We start from the raw sequence: 27,961 nt of genomic DNA, 5'->3' as shown, positions 1-27,961 counted from the left end.
CAGGTTGTACCTTGACTCTGTCAGTTTGACAGTGTTTTCTTTTACCTTTTTTTTCCTCCTTTTCTTTAATTTCCATTAAATTGTTATTCTGACTTGGTGCCTCCCACTGGTTTGTTTTCAAACTAGTACACAATCCATGATCTCACAGTTAAAAACTTCTATCTTTTGACAAAGTTTTTTAGGAAACAAAAGGCAGAAGTGTTCAAAAGGTATTTCTCCTGTATATAAAGGAAGGAGAATGGTGTATCAGTGTTTTACAGTGATTATGCTCTATTTATTAAAAAATAAATTATTAAATAATGACTATTTGTAAAATATTTTTAAATCTTCAGAAGCAGGAAGCATGCATCCCAAAGTATTAAAAATGCCAACAGAACTCCCCAAGCTTTGAGCGTTGCCTTAACAAAGGAAATGTCCAAACAGTTGCAAAGTAAAACAATGTAAAATGACAAAGCTAATGGTACTTTTAAAACAAAACCAGCCAACCAAAAAAGGATGACCCACAGATTTGTACTTAGTGTGACACTGATTATGCAAATGTCACAGAAAGGTCAACAATCCAGGCAATTATATAAAAAAAAGGCAGCATCTCAACAGCCAATAATTTAAATGCTGTTAAGACTGTCCAATTCGTTCAATAATATATGATTTTTTTAATGAAAAAAGGGTTAATAAATATAAAACAGAACTTCAGACATGGAATTGCTAAACAGTACTGCTGTACAGGGTTTTGGTTTTTTTGGTGGTGAATCCTTACAGAATCTAGAAGTGAACACAAAGTAATTGCTATCAATAATTTATAATATTTGCAAATGATGAAGTTGCTTCACTGTAAACAGTGATAGGGTTTGATCAGAAAGCAGCTTAACATGCTCTGCCTAAGGCGCAGATCATCAGTTTTATCATGGATTTGAAAAGAAGAAAACAATAAAAAATTCCAAGTCTTACAGATCCACTCTCTCATGATCCTCCTATAAAACACCAATAACTGCATATCTATGTTACTCTTTTGGTGTGATACCTTTTCAAGCAAAATAAATTTTAGTTATAAAATTTGCATTGAGTATTAAATATTAGATGAAAATTCTTCAAGAAGAGACAGTTTCAAAACCACATATTTACCCTTTAGAACTAATGCATATTCTCTGTTATGAAGTAGTGTTCTTTCCCCAGAACTGATTCAAGAACAATTTAAGAAATTCCAGGAGAAAACTAAGGACTGCTTAGCTCTTGTCAGCACCTAGAAGACAAACAGTGCTTCTAGAAAGACTGACTAGGCAAACATTATCTCATGCCAAATCTAGTCAAAAGTATTAGATACAGTGGCTCGAGAGCTTATAACATGCATTATTTTAGTCTCTAAATTTGCATAACCACCAAGTATTAAAACTGATCATATCATTAAAGGTGACTTCAAGGGCTCAGAAGAAGTCTTTATCAGTGTCAGTGAGTTCACCCTGATGTATTAAATCCATCTACTCTGTGGCTTCCCACTCTGTGGGAAAGGTTCTTCATATGCTGAGAGTTCATTTTTTTCTTACTCCCCATTGAAATTCATGATTTTATGCAACAACAAAACTGTCTACAGCAGAGACAGAGGTGTCAGAGACCTGAGATTTCAGGATTTAAAGTACCAACCAGATCAGCCTGGTTCCTAAAGTACCTGGTCTTCCTAATAGCATATGTAATATACAGAATAATGGAGTGGAATTTTAACAGAGAGATAAACTATTTTAGTTTCACTTGCTCTTTTCCTTAGCGGCACAGTGTCATCGTGTGCAGCTAATGCTCTGTGACAGGTTTTGCCTGGTGGAAATTCCTCCCAGGAAGAAAGACCTCATAGCCTATTTCTCCTTATGGCAAATTTTAAGCAAATTAAACTGATAACCATATCTTGAAAAACAATCCCGAGGACAGCATTGCTGATAGGACCCCCAGAGGGACACGGTCCATGCCAGTAGGCCAGCATGACAAGTCACAGGCAGTGTGGTACTGCAGAGGGACGTGCTGTGGATTGCAGGCATGGAGGAGATGAGGGAGCCAGTCACAGCCCTGGAGGGAAAACAGGATGCCAATTAAATGGCAGCGAGATCTTTGCCAGCCAGAGAGGCACAGGCAGCCCTGAAGGGCCCTGGCCCCCCACGTCAGGCAGCTGCAGGGAGGACAGCATGGCCAGACCATGGGCCACTGCTTTGCACCTTTGGGTACACAGCACACAGCTCGCTGTCATGAGTCTCCTCAAGTGCCTGTGAACAACAGCTGGTGCAAAACTGCCACAGATGTTCCTGCACTGCTCAGGTGACTGAGCTTTAATAGAAGTGCAGCTCTGGCCACTGCTTGGCACCTTGAAGCAGAAGCAAGGGTCCTTGTCCCAGCTCTGTCCTGCTGCAACAGGGGAGTGGCCCTGGAGTGGATCAGGGCTTTCCAACACAGGGCTCACAAGTAGTGTGCTGCCCCAGAAACTTCACATCATGCCACAAGCAACAAGACAACAAAAATGCTAAAATCAAGACATTATGATTTAGAGAAACCAAGAAAGTGAAACTTTTTTCACAGCAAGGGGCTAAAGAGGGACCAGTGGTGCCTCTGCGAGATACCAGGCATGGACAAATTTGGCAAACTTGTCACAGAATACCTAACTTGGAGTAAGCTAACCATATGAGGTAACAAAATTTTACAACAGGATTAAAGTTTAGCAGGTTTTAATCCTATTTTGTATTAAAGCCAGAGAAAAACCTGTAACAAGAAAGATTTTTCTAATGGAAAGCAGTTCAGGTCTCATCCAGAGTTTAACAAGTGCACAGCACTTTCTGTACAACTTCTGGTTGACTTAAAGATGTTAATCTTATTCAGAAAGGACCACAAGGATGTGTCACATCATACCTTCAATTTAATGTATTCATGCTTTTAAGGTTAAAAGAAGCAGAAGCACACAGAAAAGCGAGTCTGTTTCAGCAGATGTGGTATATAATGCAGGAAAACAACCACCCCTTGCAGAAAAATGCCCATCCATACAGGAAAACAATTTCCAACTTAAAAAGAAAAAAGCAATAAATGCTAGATCCTTCCTCTTCTTACTGACCCAACTCAAAATAATTTAACAAATACTAAATTTTAATCATGGGTTTAGTTTTTAGTTATCTCTCACAGATAAACACTCAGAGTCTTCCTCCACCTTAATTATTTTGATTATTTCTAACACCAACAAACAAAAAGTATTCTCACATAAATCAGACTCTTGGACAAGAGAAATTAAAGTTCATATGAATTTATCTACTTTTCCCAGCAATTTTGCCTTCAGACAAAGACTTACAGAGAAAATAGCATCGCAGAAGAAGACCGGCAACATTTCTGGCTTACCATGGCTCCTTCTGACGTCAGTGGTAATGACACTAGCCTCAGCCCTCTGAGGCTTTTGATTTTGCCTACAACAGTAATTTTCCATCCTGTGCTTACCAGACAAAAGCTAATTAATAGACAGCAAACCATGAGGCACAACTCTTCATAGCTGACAGGCAAGATTAAACCAAGAAAAGTTAATTCCTGTATGTATTCCTACTGTTATCAAAAATCTTCAGACTAAGTCTTGCCATCACTCTTTAAACTGGAATGCAGATAAAAGCACTCATATCCATTAAATGGGACCGTTTCAAGACACATATAAACATTTGGTTCTTCTCCTAACAAGAAGCAACTGTTCTTAGCATGAAAACAAAGCATAATTACAAGTCAAAGCAATGCTTTCCAGCTCATTCTTTTTAAAATTAAATGCAGATGCACCCTAATTCAACATTAATTATAACCAATGTCACACAGGAGGTCACAGCAAATAAATAGTATTTAAGAAGCACTTCTCTGAAGAAAAGAAAAAACAAACAAAACAAAACCCACAAAACCCAAAATAAATAAAATTAAAAACAAAACTGCAAGAGAAACTCATCCAAACTCTGCTTCTCATTGCAACAACATTCTGGAAGCACTGCAATGCAAGGCTGACTGAGTGACATTGGCTCAGTCTCACACACATCCTTCCAGGTCTAATTAGATTTAAAAAGAGACATCCAGTTTCAAACACATTTTAAAAAACTCTCCAGGCCGATTTAGGCAAGGAGGTCATTGTTTTCCTTCAATTTTATTTATTTTGTTAATACAGCCTCTCAGCTGGAAAAAAATTACTATAATCCTTTCTGGGTTGTTTGGAGAGCCTGATATTCCTTAATACTGTTGTTCAGACACAGCTGAACTCTTTACTGAGTTTACTCAACAAACAGAGGCTCTTTGTTGCACTCAACTGCAAGGAAAACAACAAACAAGGATGTCTTTACCCACCACAGCCTAAGAGCCATATTTTAAATGTGCTTATAAATTCCTAGTGTGGAAGCACATCCAAACATGCTAGCCCCAAGAAGTAACTATATAGAACATTGATAGAGCCCTCTGAGTATCTGACAGGCTCTAGGTATGACATAAAGCAGTATTACTATTACATACAGACAGCAAGCCAGCTTGCAAACAAAATACTTCAAATCATAACCCTTCGTAGCACACAAACAGTTCTGACCTGGGTCTAACCTTCCCCTTCACCACAGGCCCATGGTCAGCACACAGTTGCCAGCAAGTCCCTGTTGCTCTGCTGTGTCAGGGCAGGGCATGCCAGATAGAGAAGCTTTCCCCAGGTGAGGATTCACAAATCCCACAGAGCATTCCTGTGTCTTCAGGAAGCCCCCCTGCTTATGAACACAGCTTCCACAGCCGTGTTGGCACCTGTGATGAATGTACACATACAGATGTTGCTTGTCCTTATGCAGTTCCTGTACTACAGGGTACTGCTTCAAGAAGGTATGAACACTTCTGGTATTTCTTTGACTAAATCTTCACAAGATACAATAGCAATTGTAGAGAGAGAGCAACAAGAGACAGGTGCAATGAAATGTCACTGATCTGTGCAGACTGGGCTTCACTGATATTTTCCAGTTGTGGAACTTCTCTACCAGACAGCTATTTCCAAAAACTTGCAAAGTTACAGTGAATAGTTTGTAAATCACAATTTCTGCATCCCACTGCAGCAAAAGTTAAAATCACAGAGTCAGAGCTTTACAAAGTTTAAATTTCATAAAAATAATTTATTTTTATATTCCAGGCCCCCCCAAAAAAATTCCTGTCTCCAGGTGAATCCACATTGCAGATGTGGGATTATTAAAAATTAGTTTTGATGCCAGCTGCTTTTTTAAGCAAGTCTGTGTAAGTTTCAGATTTGGTGGCCCCACGATGACCTCTCATGCAACACTGACATAATTTTAACAGCAGAAAAAATGGCTACAAAATTAGGAAGCCTCTGACAATTTTACAAAACCAGCAGTGTAAGCATTAAGCAGTACATATGAAAATTACCAGTAAGGCTAAGATTAAACATGATTGTGCTTTTATATTGATGCTAAAACCAAATATGGGAGTATATGAATTCATGTATGCGCATATCCACACACTTCTGTATAAAATGGTATTTTATTCAATATAAATAGAGTAATTATGAATATATATTGCATATGTGTTTAACAGTAGCAGAAAGAACATAATAGAAGATAGAAATGATACAGGAATGAGAGGATATATTGCATCGATAAAGGAAATTGTTGGGGAAGATGAAACAGGAAAGCCTTATAAATATGATTGCCTGACAAAAGATTTTGGGAATATGAAAACTATAAGCGACATCGAAATGAAAGCCACCTTTGAGATACCAAGTCTTAGTTACTGAACAACTGGAAAACAATGGTATGGCCAACTGAAGGTAATCCCCTCTTGATTGAACAATACCCTCTGCTTGCAGGCAGGTCCAAGGGTCAGAGAAATGTATTCACCCTTTACAACATATCACATAAGTATAAATATATAATATGGATATATGAAATCCAAAATATAATATATATAATCTATCTGTAGATAGAGATATTTACACTTCCACATGTAAGTGAAAAAAAGATAGCTGTTCAAAAAGTGATAATAAAGGAAAAACATACCTGCTAATAATTTGTAATGATCAAAGTTGCAGAAGGCTCTCACACCCACAAGTGTGGAAAGTTGAAAAACAGGTGAAATCCTCTGCCTGTAAACATAAAGTGATGCATTAAAAAATACACACACACACCCAATCATATATAAACAGAGATGGGCTCTATACCAGCTTATAAGACTGACATTTTAGAGTCATCAAGGATAGCTACCTGAAAATGCCTCCTTTATGTCCAGAAACAGAGAAAAATCTATTAGTTTTGGCAATGGGACAGAGTGGGAAAAGATTTAATTGGGAAAGATTTAGGTAGCAAACCACGAATCATCAAAATGTGACTTTATGAAAATAGCTTGAATTCTGGTTGCTGATCATTTTACACCATTACAAGGATACAGAAGAACTAGAAAAGACATAGGGCATAACAACATGGATGCTCAAAGATTGTACTGACTTTTGTTTTAAAAAATAGTATTTTTCCTCATGAAAGAGAAATGCACACCGAGCGGCTAGAGCAGAGGTCCATAAAATCAAAAGGTATGAAAGACAAATTAAGGCTCACAAACTAGAGGCCATTTAATAAAATTATTGACAATTTTCAAATGCAAGTTACAGCTATTTTACAGAAGCTTTACAATTTTGTGTAATTTACTGTCACAACCTACTCTGAAGGTCAAATGTTAAAAATGACAATTGCAGAAGGTAGTAATGCATAAATCATTAAATACTATTAATGTTTCATATATTGAAGACTGTCAAATTATTCTCTTATAGTCTTGGCACACATCATTTTCTATTGGAGAACTGTTCTTCAGAAATATTACACAGGTAACTAATGGCTATTAGCTTAAAATGGTTATTTAAATTATTTACTAACAGATGTCCTTTTGAATTATTAATCTTGCTTGGAAGTCTGTAAAGCTTTATAATGAGACTAGTTAAATAAATGTTTTAGCTGTGACCTGAGGCAGAATTTTTTCCAAACAGTATCCTTTGGCTGATGAAGCCTGAAACCATAATCTCGGTTCTTCTTGGTACTGTAACCTTCTTTTGGAGTATGTGAAGGAATTTTCTACTTATTAGCATACATTTCCATTTCTATTTCCAAAAGAAAGTCTCCTTTGTACACGAGGAAGAAGCAAACAAAAATGACAGAAGTTAATTTTTAAAATGCCTCACAAAAGTGATTTTACCCAAAGTCACTCTTCCCACACCACATGCACTAAATGGCAGTTACCTGCCATGCTTGAGCTGTGGTTCAGTCCATATAAAGATATTACATTAGGAAACTGCTTGTAGGGCTAACCACAGTATTACACAGAAAAAAAAACTTAAAAAAAAAGAAAATCACAGAAGTTAAGCAAGAAAAAGTTTCTCATTACTTTAGTTGAATAGCTTGATTTTACTTTTACATTGCTACAGTAAGTATCGTTAGTCTTCATTGTCTGTACTTCTCATTTGGCAATTAGGATAAAAATAAATAGAAAAGAGCTTTTGTTCCATCAGTAGCACTTTTATGACAAGTTATGCCTCAAGCACACTCACAGACCCTGCAGCATTCAGATAGGAGGCATGTAATGCCACTGCTACCCTTAAGTAAAACTTCTACTCTGATACAAAACATTGAAACTGGAAAGCTGATTGTAGCAAAACTGTGTAAAATACTTGCTCTTTTCCCCAAACAAGTTTGCTTCAAATGAATCTGCAAGTTCACTAAGCAGCCAGCTCACCAAATCTGCTGCCATCATGACAGAGAGTTAAGATACTCTCTTCATGTCTTGACAAGCTTCTTTTGGAAATCTGAAGAAAAAAGTGACAATCCCAAGTGTCCGTAAAAACTTTCATGGGGCAGGCAAAACTGTGTCTGAAAAATCACTACATTTGTCTAACATGAAACTACAAAACTACATCTGTTACAACCTGTTACTCAGAAGAGGTTTGCCTTGAAATACTGTGATTTAACGTATTGCAAATGGAGTAAAGAGAATATAAAAGTGGTGCAAGAGGACTGCATCTAAAGGAAAGCTTTGCAATGTCTTTGGCATGATCAGATCATGCCATCATTTTCTGTGTGCTGGAGGATTTCTACACCCACCTTTCTCAGTTTTCAATTGGGCCTTGTACATGCTCATGGGAAACTTGTAAAGCCTTGCTAAGTCAGCATGTAAAATACTGAATTACAACAGAATGCTAGGGGTAGTCAGCATCAAAAATCCCAAGTTATCAATCTCCTTTTTGAACACTACAGGTGTTTCATATATGAGAAAAACAGATTATAGGCCATTCTTTTATGCAGAAAGCTTAGCAAAGTAAGAGCTGTTGGGACTTAGTAGAGGATTATGAAAGGCCTGGAAAAATTAAGAGAGAACAATCTAGATCAGCAAAAGAAAAAGTGCAGTAATTAAGGGAAATACCTCTTCTTTCTCGAACTTTTTTGTATTCTGGTGGCCATCTTTCCACTTGGGAAAAGTGGAGTTATGACAGTAGTTAAAAAAGCAATACACAAAACTACATCACTAGCAAGCATCCCCAATGTGATGCTTTTGCTAATGCTATTAACACTTTTTTTAAAATTAAGAATAGACTGAAATTTCTGTAAATCTTTCAGACTCAAAAGTCAGGCAATACGGGTCTTCTGTGATGAATAGGTAATAGCATAATAGGCAAAGGACCTGGACTGTGATCTGTTTTCTGAGAGACTGTAGCATATTAACATAGCTGGAGGCAGAGTTCAAGCAAAGCATTATTGGAGACTTGTGATACCAAGCAAAGCAGTAGCGCTTTGCAGCACACTATCAGTCCTGTAACATTCGTAATCTTCTTAAAAGAAAAATAATGCTTTACTTCTGAAGTACTCAATTCCATTACTGAATAAAGCAACAAACCATTAAAAATCAGAAGGAACCACTTTTCAGACATATAATACCTTTTTTATGGACACATGACTGGTTAAATGCAACTTGAGCCTCCTCTGCTCTTACACAGATAAAATTATAATGAACTTCACTTAGTGATTAAAACTCTCAGAAGAAGAAATAAAGCAGCCTCTAACTCAGGCACACATTTAATATATGTATTCTTAGAATGAGATTGTCAGTGTCCAAACATCAACATTTGCATGCATAGAAAGAAGTTTACAAGACTTTTCCTTCAGCCCAGTTTCTAAAGTCCCAGTTTGAAAATATAGGTCAAGTTTCCTACTGCCTCCAAACTCTCTCAAAGTCAGCTCAAATAGTGCAAGCCTGACCCATTTTGAGTGGGCTGTTCAAAACTAAGTAAATGAATCAGGTGGCTGCATCACTTTTCAATATATAATTTTTTCTGCATAAAGGTCTCACATATGAAATATGTTATATATACTCTGAAAAGATTGATATGAAGAGCTCACATGCATTTGGGGCTCACTAGTTAGCTCAAGGTAGATTTGTACATTCTGTGTTTTATTTAATTATTCCTAGAGTAAACAAGTATTAATATAATGGTTGAGCACAACAGAAAAATCATTACTTTTTCTGATCACTATCCATTAGTTTCATTGAAGAAAAACAGAAACATCAAAAATCAGAATATATAAATTTACTATTATAATATAATTACTCTACTTATTCCTTCTTTTGAGAAGCTAAACAATGATAATTCTTTAACTCAATTCTAGCCTTTAATTAGCACTTGAAACAGAGGAATGGGGAGCAGTTGTGGACAAAAATTTTCAACTTAGAAGAACTGACCCGTATACTATCCCATGTGGGAAGGCCCATTGGAAAATAAACTTGCAAATTTCATCCAAAACATTTATACACTAACAGTCCCATTTTCTGAGGCATTTTCAAGAATATCTTCATTCTGACTACCAAACAATTTTAATCTAAAAAACACTTATCAGGAATTTTTGGTGATTTTTTTGCCTTTTTCTGTCTGAGCCTCCCTTAAATCCAAAGTAACTGTCATTGCAGCAAAAGGTGATATATATTAGTCCTCTCTAGAAATTACTGATAATACCTTTCAAAGTGTTATTTCAGGTATAAATAAGCTGAGTTTCTTAATATACCTACTACAGATTTTCTCTGAGGATAACTATTATGAGAAATTCCAGAGAAGTCCACTGAAAAGAAGAGTTGCTCCAGTAAAAGGACTTTTATAGCCTGAGAATAGCTATCTATAATCTTGGCACTTTGATCTCTCAGAATATGAACTAATGTATCTGGAATGTAGCTCATTATTAGTAGTTAAATATCTTTAAATGGAGCAGCTTTGAAGATGACTTCCAATATCAATTGTTTGCATTTATATAGGGCTTTCATTTTCAAGGACAATGGTACACAGTCTTTGAATCTGATACACATGCCCATGTACATATAGATTTCTATCTGCATTCAAACACATCATAAAGATTAGAAATACACATCCATTAATAAATATAAATGCATAATCTATCAGTTTAAATACAGGTTTTGAGACTTCACTATATAAGGCTAGGTGACAGCCCAAAATATAATCACAGCTATCAATGCAGTTGTATCAATTAATTTTGGAGAACATCATCCAGTGCTCTCTGCAGAAAGTGTCAAATCAGAAGATGGCTTCTGTGCAGAAAATAAACAAAACAACCTTCATTTTTTTTGACAGGTTCTGAAAATAAGGGAGGAAACCAAGATATCTTTTACAGAGGAATCTTGGACAAAATACTATTTACACCATTTCACTCAACACAGGATAGACATTTCGGTCAAGTCAGATCTTCACAGACTTACTTCTCTTGAAAACTCTTGGGTAAGATCTTAAAAATTTCCACCAGGTTATTTTTAAATGAGATACACAGGCGAGAGACCTTATACTAGACAAAACAAACAAACAAACAAATCTATTAAAGACGAAAATAACAAGTCCTGTTCAAAGATTTCTGATTTAGCAAGCAGCACTAGTTCACCTTCAGTAAAATTGATTATGCTTGCTATGCAATATTCCAAAGATACATTGTGTTGTAATTTACCTCTTCCACTTCTACAACTGCACAAATTAAATTTCACCAAAACATCTAAGGAAAGGAGTCAAGACAGAAAACAATTTACCACTTTAAAAAAAAGCCCCACAAACTTTCTAAAAAACATAGGTTAACCTTTTTCTCAACACCAGCTTATGACTTCCAAACAGGAAGGGCAAAATCCCTCCAGCACTGAAGCAAAAGAGAACTTTAATACCAACTTCAAAACTGTTGGATATCATCCTTCAAACTAAGGAAAGCTGCAAGGAGCTGAATTTATTACTTATTTAAATAACTAATCTTTCAGCAGGTTATCCATTTTTTTAGACACTGCACCTAAGTAAGAGATTATTTTTCCATGATTACTGTAAAAGCCTTCCACAACCCAACATTTGCAGTATTGCATCCTATTTCCAAGTGTAATGACCCTCAAAATCCAAGATTGATTTTGGCTTTACTCTGATCAATACTAATCTTCAAGATATATTTGACTTCCCACTGACCTAAACAAAAAGGTCACTATCTGTATATTAGTCAATCTCCAAAACATTTATTAAATTAATTTCAGAGACCACAAAAGGTGTATTGTTACAACTGTTTTTATCTGGGATTTCTATCCATCATCCTTAGTAGGATTTACATGCAACTGATAATTCACATAATCACATTGTCACTGTAGTGGATTTCTCAAAATGTCTTGATCTGTCCTCAATTATTTTAAGATTAATCTTTTTTGTATTTATCTAATCGGAGGAACACCACCATATTATATAGTTACTAGGCTACTGGAATCCAGTCTTATACATATTAAAGTCAGTGGGAGAATACATCTCCCTTGAGTGACAAAACTGAACCCTTAATGACTTGGGGAGAATATAAAATATGCATTTATACTTTAGGTCCCCCTGAAAGCAAAGCAGGGGAAGCCTTTTCAAACAAAGTTCTTTGACCAGTACATTTTTAAAAGAAAATTCACATCACACAGCATACTTCTATAAAGCTAATTTTTTTTAAATATAGATTTCTGATTAGCGTTTTTATTATATTGGCTAATTTCAAAGTAGGACTATAAAAAACTATACATACTTTAAGGCAGTGGATAACATAATAACAAAATTGTTACTGACTGATCTGGGGTAGGCTTCTCCTCACTTTTATTCTCTTTCCTCAAACAAACGAAAAAAAACATCAAGCTTAGAAAAACACAAAGAAGAAAGATCAATAAATATAGGATATAGTTAATAGTTTTTAAAATTAAAATTAGTAAATTCATGCAATGTCTTTTTTGTTCTTATTATAAAGTGTAATTTTGCCTCCCAAGGACATTACAAATTTCAATAGAACTATCTGCATTTCTGATAGATAACACAGTTTAATCTTTGCATAGTAAGGACCTCATATAGTAAATTATTTGAGGCAAGAGCCACATGTTTATTTTCTCCTCTCAGACAATTTACGCTAAATTAAATAATTTTACAACCTAGCTGAAAGTTTAAGCTAAAGTAATACTAAACACTCCATGAAATTTCTGTCCAAAAGCCTTATTAAAAACCAAGTACTTGTAATTTACCCACGGACACTTCAATATAATTCTCTTTGACCTTATACACTTGGAATTTTCACCCAGCAGCAGCATTTGCTTACAAACTCAACTTTAAACTTTCCACTGCCTCTGGGGTTGCAGACACTAAAGGACATAAGAGTAGGCAGAATAAAGTGAATAGTAAGCAAATGGGAGATGTTACTTAAATAAAAATAAAACCAAATGAGTGGACAGTAATCAAGACTAAGGATGCAAAAATCCAGAGAGGAGGCAAATAATTTCATAAACATAATGAAAAAATCATTCCAAGTTTCCTAACTGTGGTTTAAACATGGCTCGCACAGCTGTTTTCACTCTGGCCAGGGTGAACATGCCCCTGTTTCAAACTCAACTGTTTGATGACTTTTGGATTTCCAATTCCACATTACTACCACGACCATTGACTGTTTTGGGCCAGGGAAGAGAGAAAGACTTAGCTTTCTCCAGTTGGAATCTACTCAAAATTACTCATGTAAAGTATTGTAATGGTTTGGTCCAAAATACTCATTACTATTTACCTTCTGTGAGATAAGAATTAGGAAAAATGCAAAGCAGGCACCAAACTTGAAAGAATATAAAGAAGTTTATTAACAGACCTAAAAGAGGGAAAAAAAAATTATACCACATCTTCAGAACACTTCTCCTCCCACCACCTTTCTCCCTTCTCCCACTGACAATGTAAAAAGACAACCCTTAAGATGTTCAGTCTGTTTACCACTTCCATAATAACCTTGTTCAGTCCATTTAGGAAGAGGAGTCTCTCTTGCCCGTGCCATGAAAACATTATCACAACAAGACAGCCGCCCGGGCTGGTTCTCTGCTCGCATGTGAGTCCCTTCCCCCCCCCAACTTGCAGCTTTTCCCACAACTGCTTTTGAGGGTCCACTCTTTAAATTACTGGGGTAAAATTTTAAGGTTGAGCTGTTCAGAAACAAAAGTTCTTTTCACCCATCTCTGGGAGCATTTCATCTCTAAGAACAGAGGCCCTTCTCCTTCCCTGGGAGCAAAGGGTCTTCCTCATCTTCATCTTCAGGACTATTTCTGGGAGCATCTCTAGGAACTGAGGTTTTCTTCTTTCCCATTTGGAGCAAAAGTCCTCATCACTTCCATCTCTCCCTGTTCAAACTTCTCATGAAATTACAGCTGCATCAGCACCTGCCTGTCTCAGCGCAGGCGCTTTTGCTCACAAGTACAAGTTGAACACTCCACCCCCCATGTCTTCATGAAATTACAATGGGTACTCTGATATATCATAGCTTTACAACAGAATTTCAGCTTTAAGCATCTCCTCTTTCTCTTCCCTCAGGTTTTCAGCTCTTCACAGCACTAAAAGGGTTAATCTCACCTCGGCCTTGCAGCTGGTATGTGGCTTATCGCTGTTGGTCACCTGACCTCTGCCGGACATCGATGCAGCTTTAGCTGAATCTTGGCCGCCGTGGAGAGGGGGAGCCGCTCGGCCTGCCCACAGCAGGGCTATGGCGAGTTTGGGGGGGGCGGGTGGTTCCACGGGTGGAACAGGGCCCATCGGCTCCAGGATGGCCGTGGCCCGGCCCGGCCTGGCCCGACCAGGGCCTGGGCCAGGCCCGCTGGCCCCCCCATGGGGCCTGCAGCCACCTGTCCCAGCACTGGAAATGAGAGAGAGCTGGGGAGGGAGTTTGTCTATTCTTAAGTGTGGATCACAGAGGCGGTCACAATTTTAAGTGGCTCAAAGAATTGTCCATATTCAAACTGGCCAGCTGATAGGTTCTGTTAGGTCACAGAGGAAGCTGTAATCACCCCTTTGCAAGAACATCACTGCTGGGACTATGCTTGCTAACCCATGACAAGTATCTTTCCACTAAATAAAATTATGTTAGAAGTAAAGCCTTTGCTACCCAAACAGACAAACAAGTAGTCCCAAAGTATACAGGTTAACTAAGTACCCTCTGAGAGACAGATTAGCGTTTGCCAAACTTTGACATCCTGACTTGGAGCAGGAAGAGTACAGCACATACTCTGCTATGGTTGCTAATGGATTCATCCAAAAGACATCTCTAAGGAGCAACAGAGAGCTAAATAGAAGCCCGTGCTATTATCTGAAATGTGAGTAGTTCCACCAGCGATGCTGGCATGCCACACAAAAGCAAAATCACGCTCTGTTACGCACAACAAAAAAAGAGAGAAGAAAAAGCCAACAAGATTCTCCAGACTAAAGCTCTTCTACACTTGTCTTTTCTTTTAAAATTCTGTCATTTTTAGCAGAATTTCAGCTCCACAAACTACTACATACACTTTCCTCACTGCCCTTAGTAAGTGAGGGTGACAGAATAATGTCTAAAAATGCCTACACTGCCCATTTTTTCATATTCCTTTACAAAACAGCTCTAATTTTAAAATATTTTGAATGAGTTTTCAGAAGGAATTTTTAAGAGTGTGTCAGGCCATTCAGAGGAAGAGCCAGACCTAAGCACAGGCTGAGGAGTGAGAGAGCAGAAGAGATTTATGTCCTATTTCGGACAGCCCAGAAGGCTGCTGAAGCAAAGGCAAAAGAAACAAGAATAGAAAGACAGGCTGCACAAAATGCGGCTTTAGCCTGCTAAGGAGCAACAAGCAGCTTAAAGCTGACATGGAAGAAAAGTCACTCAAGAGGGGTTGGACACTGGCAAGCACCAAAAAAGAATGAAGAGTTTCTGAAGCTTCATTATAAACAGCCTGAAAGGGAACTGGACTGGCATGTTACATGGCATGACATTTAAAGCTTTGACAGTAACTAAATGCAATCACTTCCTGGGCACATATAATCCCTTCTGGAAAAATAGACAAACTCCATCTCAAAGCTTCTGCAGTACTTCCCAACCACTCTCAACTGCCACTGGATGTTTCACAGCCCATGTGTTCCAACAGGAGGATGTTCTCCAAATTTCTGCAAGAAAATTTTTTCAAGAGTAGTACTCAGCTGTTCTCATGACAGCAATGTCCTTTACCAAAAGCCTCTGCTTCCCTTCTGTTGATGCTCACCTGGGTTTGCAGATGGAGTCCCTATCCTACCTAGCTTTCATTTCACTTGGTCAAACAAATCAGGACCTCCTTTATCTCCTTATGACCAGACCATCCCGTTAGCCCTTTACAGCACCTGACCCAATTTCAGTTATTTCTTTTTGAAGATGAGTGATCAGAACATATCATCTTATCATAAATTACTGTGAGTTTATACTATTATTTTTATCAGATCTTTCAGAACCCTCTCTACACAGGCATCATAAGGTTAGATTTTGCTTTTTCCACTGCTACTACTTTACATTGACCATCCAGGTGAATATTTCCTTTATTTCACCCCCAAGTTTCTATTACAGAACAAATCTTATGTAGGTTATATATTCAAATATGAATATGAGGACAAATGAATTAATTACAACATCATTTGAAGACCTCAGCTTCAACAACTTGGATATGAACATCTTTGCCAAATATACAACAGAGGAGATAAGGACAATTGTGGAAAGAGAGACTTGGTTTGCATACATAAATTTCAAGAAAGCTGCTATATATCCACACACCACTAGTCAACCATATGAAAGTTAAAGTGTATACTCAAATATTACAAAAGTAATTTTCTATTTGTAATATGCAAATTATTTCCAAGTGGTCTAATACACACAATTAAGAAAAACTGGCCTGCTGAAACCAAAATTTAAATGGCAAATTGACTCCACTGGAAAATTATTCATGGTCTGTGAATTGAAATAAATGTGAGAACCACTTCTTATATTATTTGGGTACTTTTGTTGTATGTGGTAATTTGAGTTGAGGGCACAGTTCTGACAGGCATTCTATGCTTATGATAAACTAACAGCTCAAAGAAGATATTGAATATACTTAGCTCATGAATAGTTTTGCTTCTGAAAGGAAGAGTAACTTTTACGTTAGTACAATCCATCATAGCAGACTGAAACCTGTGATCTATGTGAATATTAGCATTTTAGCTCATCTTTTCCTGCATCTCCTTCACAAGACATTTAATCCTGGTTTCAACCTCTGTCAGGTAAAAGCCTCAAGCACTGAAGAAAGTAAATGAAGAAGCAAGGATTTTTTTCAAATTATTAAAGAAAAAAATTCTAGGATATCTTTTATATTATCTACACATTTTCTTGTCAGTCTAATGAAACAGAGCTGGAGAAGGTAGACCTCTCTGGATAAGAATTTAATATAGCTTTGCAGCTGTTGAAACAAAAATTAAAATGCTTTCTTTTCCTGATTAAATTCTGAATACATTTGGGATATTGATGAACTATCAATTAAGTGTGATAAAGCAATGACTTTTTTGACATCTTTAAAATTAAATGACATCTTTAAAATTTAAAGCAGACAGGAAGACATAAGTGAAAAGGTATTTCACCCCACACACATTGACCTAAGGAATTACAAAGGATGGAAAGCATGGGATCTTACTACTTCAACTGAATTCATTAATTCAATAAAAATTTTAGTATCAAGTACAATCTAGTAATTAAAGTTATCCCTTTCTCTACTGTCCACATTAATGTTTCAATAGCATCCAAATACAAACTTGCCTGTTCTCTTGTGGGTTTGGATGGAGGGCCTAACTGCAGCAATCCTAGTTCCCTTCCCCCAGTTCTTATGGCCAGCTGTGACAGATACACTATATATGATTGCTGTAATATATGGTACGCTGATGTGATATATAGCCTATAGAAGTACTATGTCAGAATATTATCACTTTGTCAGCCTCCCACTACTCCCCCTTGTCATAAAATGCACAATGTGGGAAGATAAATGTGAAGTCCAAGTGCCTAACCACAGCTGGAATTTCTGGTATTTTGTATTATCCAGGAAAATGAATTATAAAGCATCAGAAATAATGTGGTAGTTGCTAAAGATGCTCTAAATTCCTTAGTTTACAAAGTCAAGCCCCTGACAATATTAAGACTTAATCTGCTCCAAGGAGACAAAGTAGTGATGAATTCCAGCCTGTACCATTGCAGCAGAAAACTTGCATTACTCCTGAGAAGTGCCATAAAACCAATGAAACAACTGATAATTAAGAAAGAAGCATCTCTACAGTCCTTCCCAATCTCAAGCCAGAACAGGTCTCAAAATTAACCAGTCATATAAATCTGGATTCTTTTAAGGAAATCTTAAATTATTGTCTATCATTATACCAATGGCCTTAAGAGAAACCGAGTGACTCTAAAATAAAGCCAATAGTACAGCCAAAACAGGAACACGTCATGGACAACTTGTACCTAAGAAAATCACCTGCTCCCAAAGCACAGCATGATGTTCTCAAGTGATTTTCATAACATTTGTCCCCAACAGTCTTCCAGATACTCTCAAAGAGACTTCCTAGAAAAAATGGCTTTTTCAATAGAGTCTTTGGAAAAGAGAACTAGAGTCAGAAAAGGACAGGATAGGTCCTGTGACCTATACATAAACAGCAAATTATTTTAATACGTTATCTTACACACATTAAAACTAAAGGATGACCAAATCAGTTTTTAGAAAGTGGACATTTTAATGAAGCACGACTCTGTTAAACCAACTTTCTTCAGTGCAGCTTCTTTGAACTTAGTGCTGATATATAAATTGTTAAATGTAGCCACATTAGAAATTTCACTTAGAATATAAGCCTCCCAATCTCAGTGTTAGACATGAAATAGTTCATACAACATAGAAAGCCACATCCATAACCCAGAACTACTTTGTTTCAGTTTTCATAATAACTCAGATTTACATTTCACTTAGGCTGAGTTAGTAAAAAGAAACACCCATGGCTTGGATTTAACTTTATGCCAACAGCCTTTACAACAAGAGTTATTTTCTTTTTTAATTATACTTTGTTCTTTACATTCCTTTTCGGTTGTTTAAGAGAGAGCCAGAAGTCCTCTCACCGTATGAGATATAAGACTGTCCCTATGCCCTCAAGTCTCTGTTCAGATGCCTCTTCGCTACTCTTGCAACATCAGGTTCGCTGGTCCCGTTACAAAACGCAGCATAAGCACGTCAGTAGCAGCGCTGAGCGCTTCCAGGCACGGAGCGGTACTTCTGCGTGTGTATAAAGGGCGCAACTACAACCCTGCTCCTGAAACACGCACAAATTAACCTGACAAACGAGATTTTTTTTCCCTTAAAATTGCAATTATTTGCTTTCACAAAGCACTCTGACAGCTTCAGTCCCAGGCCAAAGGCTCGCCCGGCAAACCCTCTCTGATAGCTTTTTTTGCTTTTTATAGCCACGGCTTCACGTCATGCCCTTTTGCTTTGCCTCCCCCCCAAGAGTGTACCCACAGCCAAGCAGCCGCTCTAAGAGTGCTAAACTCTGCGTGACACCTACAAGAACCCCGAGCAAACAATTTTCCCAGCCGCCCGCCCGGCCCCCTCGCAACTCCACGTCGGGAACAGCCCGCACCAGCTGCCAGAACGCGGCAACTCTCAGCCGGTCACAGCCGCGCCGGGGCAGCCGGGGAGGTGGCAGCGCGGGCAAGGTCCCGGTGTGACTGAGCCCAGCGGCGGGGAGAGGGCGAAGCGGAGGGCGCAGCTGAGAGCCCGACTCCGCGGCCGCCCGCAACTCCCCGCCCGATCCCCGCACCTCCCTGCGGCGGCTCCGCGCCCCGCCGCCGCCCGCGGAGGGCGAGCCCGGGGAGGGCAGGCGCTCCCCCGGAGCGGGAGGACGCCGCAGCCCCGGCTGCCGTGAGCGCCCGCCCGCCGCACTCACCGCCCCTCGCCGCTCCGCTGCCCGCGCCGGGACGCGGCGGCACCTCCCTCCCTCCTGCGGCGGGGCGGAGGCTCCGCACTCCCGGTGCCCCGCACCGCCCACGCTGCCTTCCGCGGGCCTTCACCCGCCCCCCCGGCATCACGCGGCCGCCCCTCCCCGGGAACCAGCGGCTCCATCCGCAATGCAGCTGCGGCCGCCCTCTCCTCCTTCTCCTCTCTCTCCTCCTCCGCCCGGCCCGTGCGGGCACCTGCCCACCGCCCCTTGGGTCCGGGATTAGGAGCTGCGCACCCGGGCCCAGCCCCGCGGGCGGCGGCACCGCGCTCGCTCCCACGGCCAGGGACCCGTGCCCCGTCACGGGCGTGAGACAGGGAAGAGAGGCAGGAGAGGGCGAAACAAGAGAAAAAGACAAGAAAAGGGGGAAACAAGATACACACGCGCAAAAGGAATAATAAAGGAAAGAAGAATAGACGGGGGTGAAGGGGATGGAAAGGGTGTTATTCCCAAACAGACTTTTGCGGGTTGTTTCTATCCCCCACAAACCTATTACTGCGGCGGACCCCTGGGACCAGCCGAGATTAATTGCTCTGTGTTATGAAGAAAATGATAGATGACATTAATCAGGGAAGTTGTAAGTCATCCACGTTTGTAGATGGAATTCGGAGATTAGCTGGGACAGATGGCAGGCAAACACTGAGCTCTCCAGATCTGGCGTAAATCATCAACGTCTGGAATTATCAAACAGCCAATGACAGAACCTCATACATTCTCCTGAAGAGAAGTGTATCTTAGAAAGATGAATATTCACTTCATATCATGGAAAGCTTTTTCGATCACAGTTACATTTCTCTTTCTAAATAATGGAAGTATTTGGTTTTCCTTCCTGGATGTCAGAAACTTCAAGCCAGGAAAAGAAACTAGACTTTTCACACTTCTCATCCTTAAGGACACGGTTAAGAAGCAAAGCCAGGCAAGCAATTACCCAAATCACTGCTTTAATGCCCTTCCTGAAATAGGCAGAAAAAGTTGTAAGTTAATAGGCTTGTCCTGATACCTCCAGTAGATTTATCTTTATTTGCAGTAACTACTGCAGCAAAATATTTTTTATTTAAGTTTTATTTCTCTTCATGCACTTTGAGGAAAGGAGTGAATCAATGCAACTTTTATTCATAGCTCCTAAAAGAACATTAGACATTCTGTGGAATCTAAATAGTCCAAGTGGAGAGGAGAACTTTTTTCATTTATCTCCCCTAATTTTTTTTCACATAGCAAAAATGAGTTATGGTATGATCAACTTCAGTAAATCTTTCATGGTATCATATTGATTGATATGTCAAATGCTTGTCTAAATATAAGTTTAGCCCCAATACCTATGACTGAGTAATTGTAAGCTTGATTGCACGTCCCGCAATAAAGTGATCAATCTACAGCAACATTCAGAATTTTACAGAAACCTGCTCTATAAATCCAATAATGGCATCTGTTCTATCACATTAGTAGGATCAGTGTTCAAAACACTGAGTTTAAAGTAGTTACTTAAAAAATATTCAAATGTTAACTCGTTATATAAATATAAATTATTTAAATGTTAACTCATTATATAAATATTATATAAACAAAATGTTCACCAGGCTTACCAGTTTAATTTCCATTAATAAACCCTTATTTTAGGAAAAATTACTGTGATTTTTATTAGATCTAGGAAAATCAATGTACAAAATATCAAAAGTGCCTTTTTTAAAAATCAGCATTTGGATTTTTTGAGTACTCTACCCTGAATCATCTTTAAAATGCTTCAGCATGTGATGTAGAAACAGTCTTGCACACAAGTATTGTCTTTCCTAACTTTGCTTCAAACTCTAGGGGAAAATCAGGTTTAAATTGTTTAATTTTTAAATCACAATGACAGAGCTAACACATCAAGTGGAGAACCACATCATTGTTATGACTTAGAAATATCATTATCTGCAATCAGCAATATAATTAAACAATATAATTTAGGCTGATGACAGATGATCTAGTTCAACTCCTTCCTCAAGGTAGTGCAACTTCAAAGCTAGATTGGCTTCCTTATCACCTTGTCCAGCCTAGTTTCAAAAATCCCCAAGAATGGAGATTCCAACTATTATGGGTAAATTGTTCAGTTTTGACTATTGCTTCTTGCAGAGAAAGCTTTCGTTTTTCCTAATAAGATTTTATTAATTATTTAACTAATAAAATTAAGATTTTCCTAATAAGATCCCTTGCTGAAGCTGGGATCTTTTGCCTCTCATCCTTTCTCTGGGCACTTGAGAAGAGTGTGGTTCTGTGTTCCCTGTAAGCACTTCCTCAGTAGCTGAAGATGGCAATTACATCCTCCATCTTTAGCCTTCTTTTCTTCAGACCTCTCAGAAATATTACTAACTGTTCACAAATTCACTAATCTTTCCTTATTCCTTTTTTAATAAATCACACCAAATTTAATATTATAAAGAAAAACTCTTATTTTTGGGATTCTTTTTCCCCTTATCTCTCAGAGTATTAAAAATGGATAGCCAAAATGACTCATCCCTCTTCTAAATGGGGTACTCATGATGAATCCTACAAAAATCAGCATAGTCAAAATAAAACTTCATCTTAAGTTTCTATTTCTATTTAAAAGGGCAAAGATGTAGGTCAAAATATTTCTATCCCACACAAGTTGGTCATATGGTAACTTTAAGGGTATCAGCAGCACCTACAGACCAAACTGAGTTTCCCAAGCCTTACCTAAAGAAATGCTTAATACCAAATAATAGCTTTTTGCTCTGACCATAATGCCTTTTGCCTGAGATGCAGTTTCTTAGCTATATTTGAAAAGCAATAACATTTTCATGCATGTGGCCTGTGCACAGCCACAGGGGCTTGTTCTGAGACAGGCCACGAATTGAAGCTGTCAGGGGCAGTAGCACAGAGAAAGGCTGCGAAAGGAAACAACTAGGAAAAAGGGTAGCCTAGGTTGAAAGTCTCCCTTTTGTTCACACAAGCTCTGGTTTGTCTTCCATCTCAGCAAAATAGAAAACTAGGATTTCTACCCATTGTATTCATCTTAAACATTTTGACATATTTACCAGTATGCTCCTTAATGCTATTTGTATTTTAAATTATTCTCTATTTTTTCTTTACATAAATTATGTTCTCTTTCTCTATATATGCACATATAGATATATACATGTAAAGAATACATATAAGGTAAATAATCTTAAGTGTCTGGTGGATACGAACATTATTGTTTGAAAGGATCCTCATTTCATACTAGGAACAAGCACTCAGCTATACCTGAAATGCAATATTCTGTTAGAATCACCATCACAGTCCAAACAAATATATCAGCCTTGCAAGATGTGCTTGTAATTTGTTTTGTCTGTTTTTTTCAGACCCTTTAGAGCAAATCAAGGATGAGAACTGAAAAGAAATTGACTGAAGTGTTCTGTGAGATTTTAAGGAAATATCTTCTTAAATCTGTTAAGAACTTCTGAAACCTTTCAAAGGTTTTGTAATCATGCAAAAAATAAATGGGAAAAAAATCATCCCTAAGAGACTTGACAAAAGAAAATACATGTTCATAGTCAAGGAGGAAACCACCCAACAAATTGGAGTGGAATAAGGAAGCTCTTGTCTCTGTTCAGCAAAGCTGTGATAAAGTGACTGAGTTGTTACTATTTTACATATCCTATGCCTTATGTGACATTAATTAGTTATTCCAGTGGGCAGAAGTCTACCCTAGAAATCAGCAGTGCAGCAGACCCTAACTGGCATTCCTGTTCAGTCTAGAAAGCTTTAATTTTCTAGCACCGTGTGGACACAGACAACACACAGAACTACATCCCTGATGACAGGGAAGCATTTAAGGCAAAACGATGGTGAAGCATGGACAGGTTTACATGGTCCATGCCTAACATGCAGCTCAGCACTTGCCTGCTCTTCTCCAAACCATTGTCTTCTAGTTTTATTTTAAAAGCAAAACAAGTTATTACTGAATAAATGTAATTTTCCTTCCTCTATGTGAAACATTATCCCCAACATAAAGTCAAATATCTGGCAATTTCTTCTTTTATTCACAGACTATTCCTTACAAGCATAAGCAATAGGGCAGTTTAAAGGCATTCCCTCGGTATTATGGCCACATATCTTAAAACAGAAGAAACATGAAAGAATGATTATTTTTCCATCTATTTATGGATGCCTCTGGTTTTGCCTCAGAAAGAAAAATATCTTTTTGTCATATTTGAAATGCACAAATTGGGAAACCTTCCATCTCTTAGTTTTCCTAACAAATTAATATCTTTGAAAATATGTTCTGCTGGAGATTTTTTTTTTCCTAGGACATTAGTTAGCAGTGCATTTGATCCACTAGAAGTAATTATAAAAATACACTTGAATGAAAACAGATGTTGGACGTTTCTGTTCAAATCCATTTCTCTGTGTATTCCCTAAAAACTGAATACTTGAAAGTACTGGAATATAAATTGGTCATTGAGGAAAGTCCTGTCATGCCATAGAGGCTTGCCTTGGGAGAACTGATGTTTGAATCAGTCATTAAGAAAGATATCACGATGCTTTATATCTACCACTAGCTCCAGCAATGATGATCAGAGCAATAAATATTTCCAGATGTCAAGAGTAAGAAATATGGAAAGCTGTGTAGGGACAGGAGGAAAGACTGGAGACACCTGGTAGGAAAGGGGGAAAAGAAGGTCCTGAAATCATATTGCCCAGAGAAAGGGCAGAACAGCAATGGAGGGCACAAAGGGGCTGCTGGGAGCTGCGAATGACATTTATGTAGCTCTAGGAAGAAAATGTTTCGGAACAGAACTAGATAATATTTAATTTTTCTAATCCCCATGGGGATTTACCTTCTAAGGTAAATTTATTTTGCCTAAGGCCTGCAAGCCTAGCTGCTAAAAGCTTTATGCAACAAGCAGTGAAAAATTTATTCATTTCAATGAGGTTAATAGAACCATTGCAACACTCACACTTAAAGAAATTGAAAGAGGAAATAAAGTTAGGAGTATCCACTTCAATTTGTATCTGTGATCCTCTGTGCTTGCCATGCCAATGAGCACATTTGGTCTCTTGAAGGAAATATTATTATTACCCTGTCTCTCCCGGCAATGTATTTTGAGTACATTCCTATGAACAGGACAGGTTGCCATAAAGCTGCTGCAGGAGACTCGTAGAGTTGTGAATTGTCAGCCATGAGATGGGGCTGCTCAAAGTCTACCCTACTCCTACTATTAGAGAAATGTTATTAATTTCCTGAAGATTTCAATGTATTTTTTCAAAGAGATATATATCTCTGATCATCTATATTCCACAAGGGGAAGAAAATAGATTGTTTTGTCCCAAGTTATGTCACTATTTTAACTTACCTCTCCCTTGCTTTATGCTGAAGGTACAAGAAGTGTGAGGAGAACATTCAGCTCCTGGATTCATGCTCCTGGAACACACTCTGCACTGGACTTCCTGCTCTTTTTCACAACTACTTACATGGAGAGTTGGAGCTCTATCATTCACTGTACATTCTATATATACCAAACAAAAGCATGTCAACTTTAGCATTATAAAACCTGACAAGAACCTTTATCACACAACTTTATTACACTTTTAATGCCTGTATAAAATGCCAGCTGTATATCACCTTTATTTAATAATAATGAACCTTCTTAATATTAGTTAACTACTAAATAGAGATTTTTTTTGCCAGTTTCATGTTTACACTGGCATTAAACTGACAAAGGATAAATTACTATGAATCTTTTTTTTTTCCCTGCTCATTTTTTTTTTCAGTATAGTTTGGAGACTAGAGAAACTCCAGGGAGCTGGCAATTTGAAAAATAAAGGTCAGTTTCTGTTAACAAAAGCAGAATATACATAGAAGGAAGAAATTTACATGAAAAGCTGGCCCACTGTGAACTAATTGCTCATTACTCTCATCATCCCTTAGGAAAGATGTGGATAATCCTATTTCAAGACATATAGCACAACTGAAATTTTGACAGAATGAACAATGCTTTAATCTACTACAAAGGGCCACATATCAAAGGCAGAAAGGACATAATTCATAGCTAAGTTGGGGACTGTAAAAATCCAATCTCATTGCAGTAGACTGGGTAAAATTTTCCCAGATTTGCCTGTATCCCCAACAGCATCCTTAAGTGTCCTGGAAAAAAAATCACTAGTTTATCAGTAAGAAGAAACATAATATCGCTCACTGAGTCCTTCCAATAAACTACTTTTCTTTCAAGGGAATCCACTTATTATGGCTATATGAAGTAAGATCATGCTCTGGGAGTAGATGTGGTGGGAAAAGATCATGTAGGATTTAATTTCTTTCAACTTTCAGCCATAAAGTTGAACTGATTTTTTTCAAGTGGAGCAAATACCTGATGCCTATGCAGATGCTTTATAAGTAGCATGCTTTACATAAAAAATTTATTGCATCTGGTCTGACAACATAAACGTTTATATTATATATAAACGTACATTCACTAAAAGCAGGTACCAAGTCGTCCTATCACTAAGCCATATGAACTGATCAGGACTGATAGAAGGGGTCATTTTTTAATGCACTACAATATAAACAACATAATTTTCAATTTTAAACTTCATGCGTCCTCTTCTGTGTTGGGTTTTCAAGAATGGCCAAATGCAGGCCACACCTCGCTGTGATTTTGGCTCATAAAAATGGCTCATTATTCCAAGGGACACAATCAAGAGATGGTGTATCTGTCAAATAGGAATTATTTTCCACAGTGAGTTTTCCACTTGCACTTTATTATCAATTTTACTGTGATAATACTTTTTTTTACAAAAGATGACAATTTTCTAGTAGGCTGCAATATTGCATACCATACACAAATACTAATTTTGAAATTTTTCAACAGAGCATTTTTCCAATACCTCGGAATATATGTCACGTTGTCTAAGCTGACTTGATCAGTGATACAGCATAAACTGTCATGGTACAGAATGATCCATAAAGGATTATTTTGAAAATGTGGATATGGAGTATTTAGCACATTTTTTAGACTATGTAGAATATAAAAACATTTTGTACAGTAGTCTTTAAAGACATTTTACTGTCATACAGAGTGCTGTCATGCTTTAAACTAGTATCACAGAGGCATTACCAGAAGAAGATAAATCATAATAAAAACTGCCCAGCAGAAATGGTTGCAGAGCTATGTTTGTGTCTTCTAAAATCCCTTGAGGGAAATAATAACTGTGCATGTCTATTCATACTACTGGGTCTTCTGAAAGAAAAAGAAATTCTAAGGGAATTTTTCTTTCCTGACTATAAAAATATTTGGGAGTTGGAAGTGGTTTTTTTGATTTTGGGATTTTTTTTATTTTCAGATTTTATTCAGATCAGAGTTGTGTTTGTTTGTTTTTAAATAAGGCAATAAGGTCACAACATGTAATGAAAGGATAGGTGTAGCTAAGAGAAAAGGCAGGAATAACTCAGCTGCCTTATCCTACACAAAAAACATGAGTAAATAATAGACAGCATCTCATCCTTGAGGTTCAAAGCCTAGTTTCCTGTTGATTTGATGAGGGTATTATTTCTTGGCTGCCATGTCTGATATGCCCTGAGATTGGCTCAGTTGGTCAGAGCATAGCATTAATGACACCAAGGTTGTGGGGTCAATCCCCAAATGGGTCATTCACTTAAAAGCTGGACTCAATGATCCTTGTAGGTCCTCTCTGACTCAGAATGTTCTGTGATCCTTTTGTTTGCTTCACCAATTTTAGACCAAAATCTGGCTATACTCTCACCTGTCATCCCAGACTTGGTTCTAGTCACTTCAGTCAGCTCATGGAAATATATTTTCCATATTTGAAAGCCAGAAATATTGTCTAATAAGCCACACAGATATTTATAACCTAACTAATAATACAAATTTAATTTCTGAGCTATAAACTCTGCATTGAGAAACTTAATTGTTGCACAGCGTAAGGCTCTAAACTTTAGAACTAGAATTTGGGATTTTTTGTAGTTTTGGTGTTTTCTAGACAATAAAATATAAAGCCAAAACGTGGACTCAAAAGGTGGCAAGACTCCTAGGCTGGATGGGATTTGGGACAAGCCTTGCTTTCTCCACAGCTTCTAATCTTCCCAAAACTGGGCAGTAATCACCCACACAGGAAAAACGGAGGGAAGTGGAGGGAAGGAGAGGGAAGGATGAGGGAGAGGAAGCAGAATCAAAGCAGAAAATTGTTTCAGTACCTGAGAGCTTCTAGGATTTAGGACATCGGCTTTTATTTTTCTTCCACTGGATACACACCACCTACTGACAGGACAGATAAACACATTCAGAAGCATCTGAAGGTACATAGGCTCTGAGGTACACAGAAAATTATGTAATTATTTCTTCTAATGAAAGCACTATTGGCCATTATATGTTCTAAATAAAATAACATAAAAATTTTATTCACCTTTGATGTGGTTTAAAAGTTACGAGCATGGCATTGGCTAGAAAGTAACAACAATATTCAGCTTTACATGCTGTTTTTTCTTATTTTTCCCTTCTTAGATTTATCTCAGCACTTACGAAGTTGTTTATGAAAGTAGATAAAACTCACATCAACCCCACAGAGCTGAAAAAAATCCTCAAGGGACAGGAAGAAAGAAACATTAAATGAGATCTCTGTAATCCT

At 37.9% G+C, this 27,961-nt stretch overlaps 1 protein-coding gene across 8 annotated transcripts in view; it reads right to left on the bottom strand.

Annotated features, from left to right (window-relative positions):
* The window catches only part of THSD7A (thrombospondin type 1 domain containing 7A), a 285,991-nt gene extending 266,609 nt beyond the window's left edge, over positions 1-19,382 (bottom strand). For 7 of the 8 annotated variants that reach the window (XM_042042958.1, XM_042042963.1, XM_042042964.1 and 4 more), the window contains exons 1-2: positions 19,286-19,382; positions 6,021-6,106 (exon numbers count right to left, since the gene is read on the bottom strand). The gene's annotated coding sequence lies outside the window, so the exon portion shown is untranslated. Of the gene's footprint in view, positions 1-6,020; positions 6,107-17,816; positions 17,918-19,285 lie in introns of those variants that run through there. The other variant, XM_042042960.1, reaches the window with a different exon arrangement.
* Positions 19,383-27,961: the final 8,579 nt, after the last annotated feature.

This window comes from Corvus kubaryi, unplaced genomic scaffold (assembly GCF_017639235.1).
Source record: "Corvus kubaryi isolate FWS band 111438036 unplaced genomic scaffold, C.kubaryi_AGA036_p1.0 37398, whole genome shotgun sequence".
In the NCBI taxonomy this organism is placed as follows: domain Eukaryota; kingdom Metazoa; phylum Chordata; class Aves; order Passeriformes; family Corvidae; genus Corvus; species Corvus kubaryi.
Note: the sequence above shows the minus strand (reverse complement) of the source record. Positions and strands in the feature narration are given on the sequence as shown.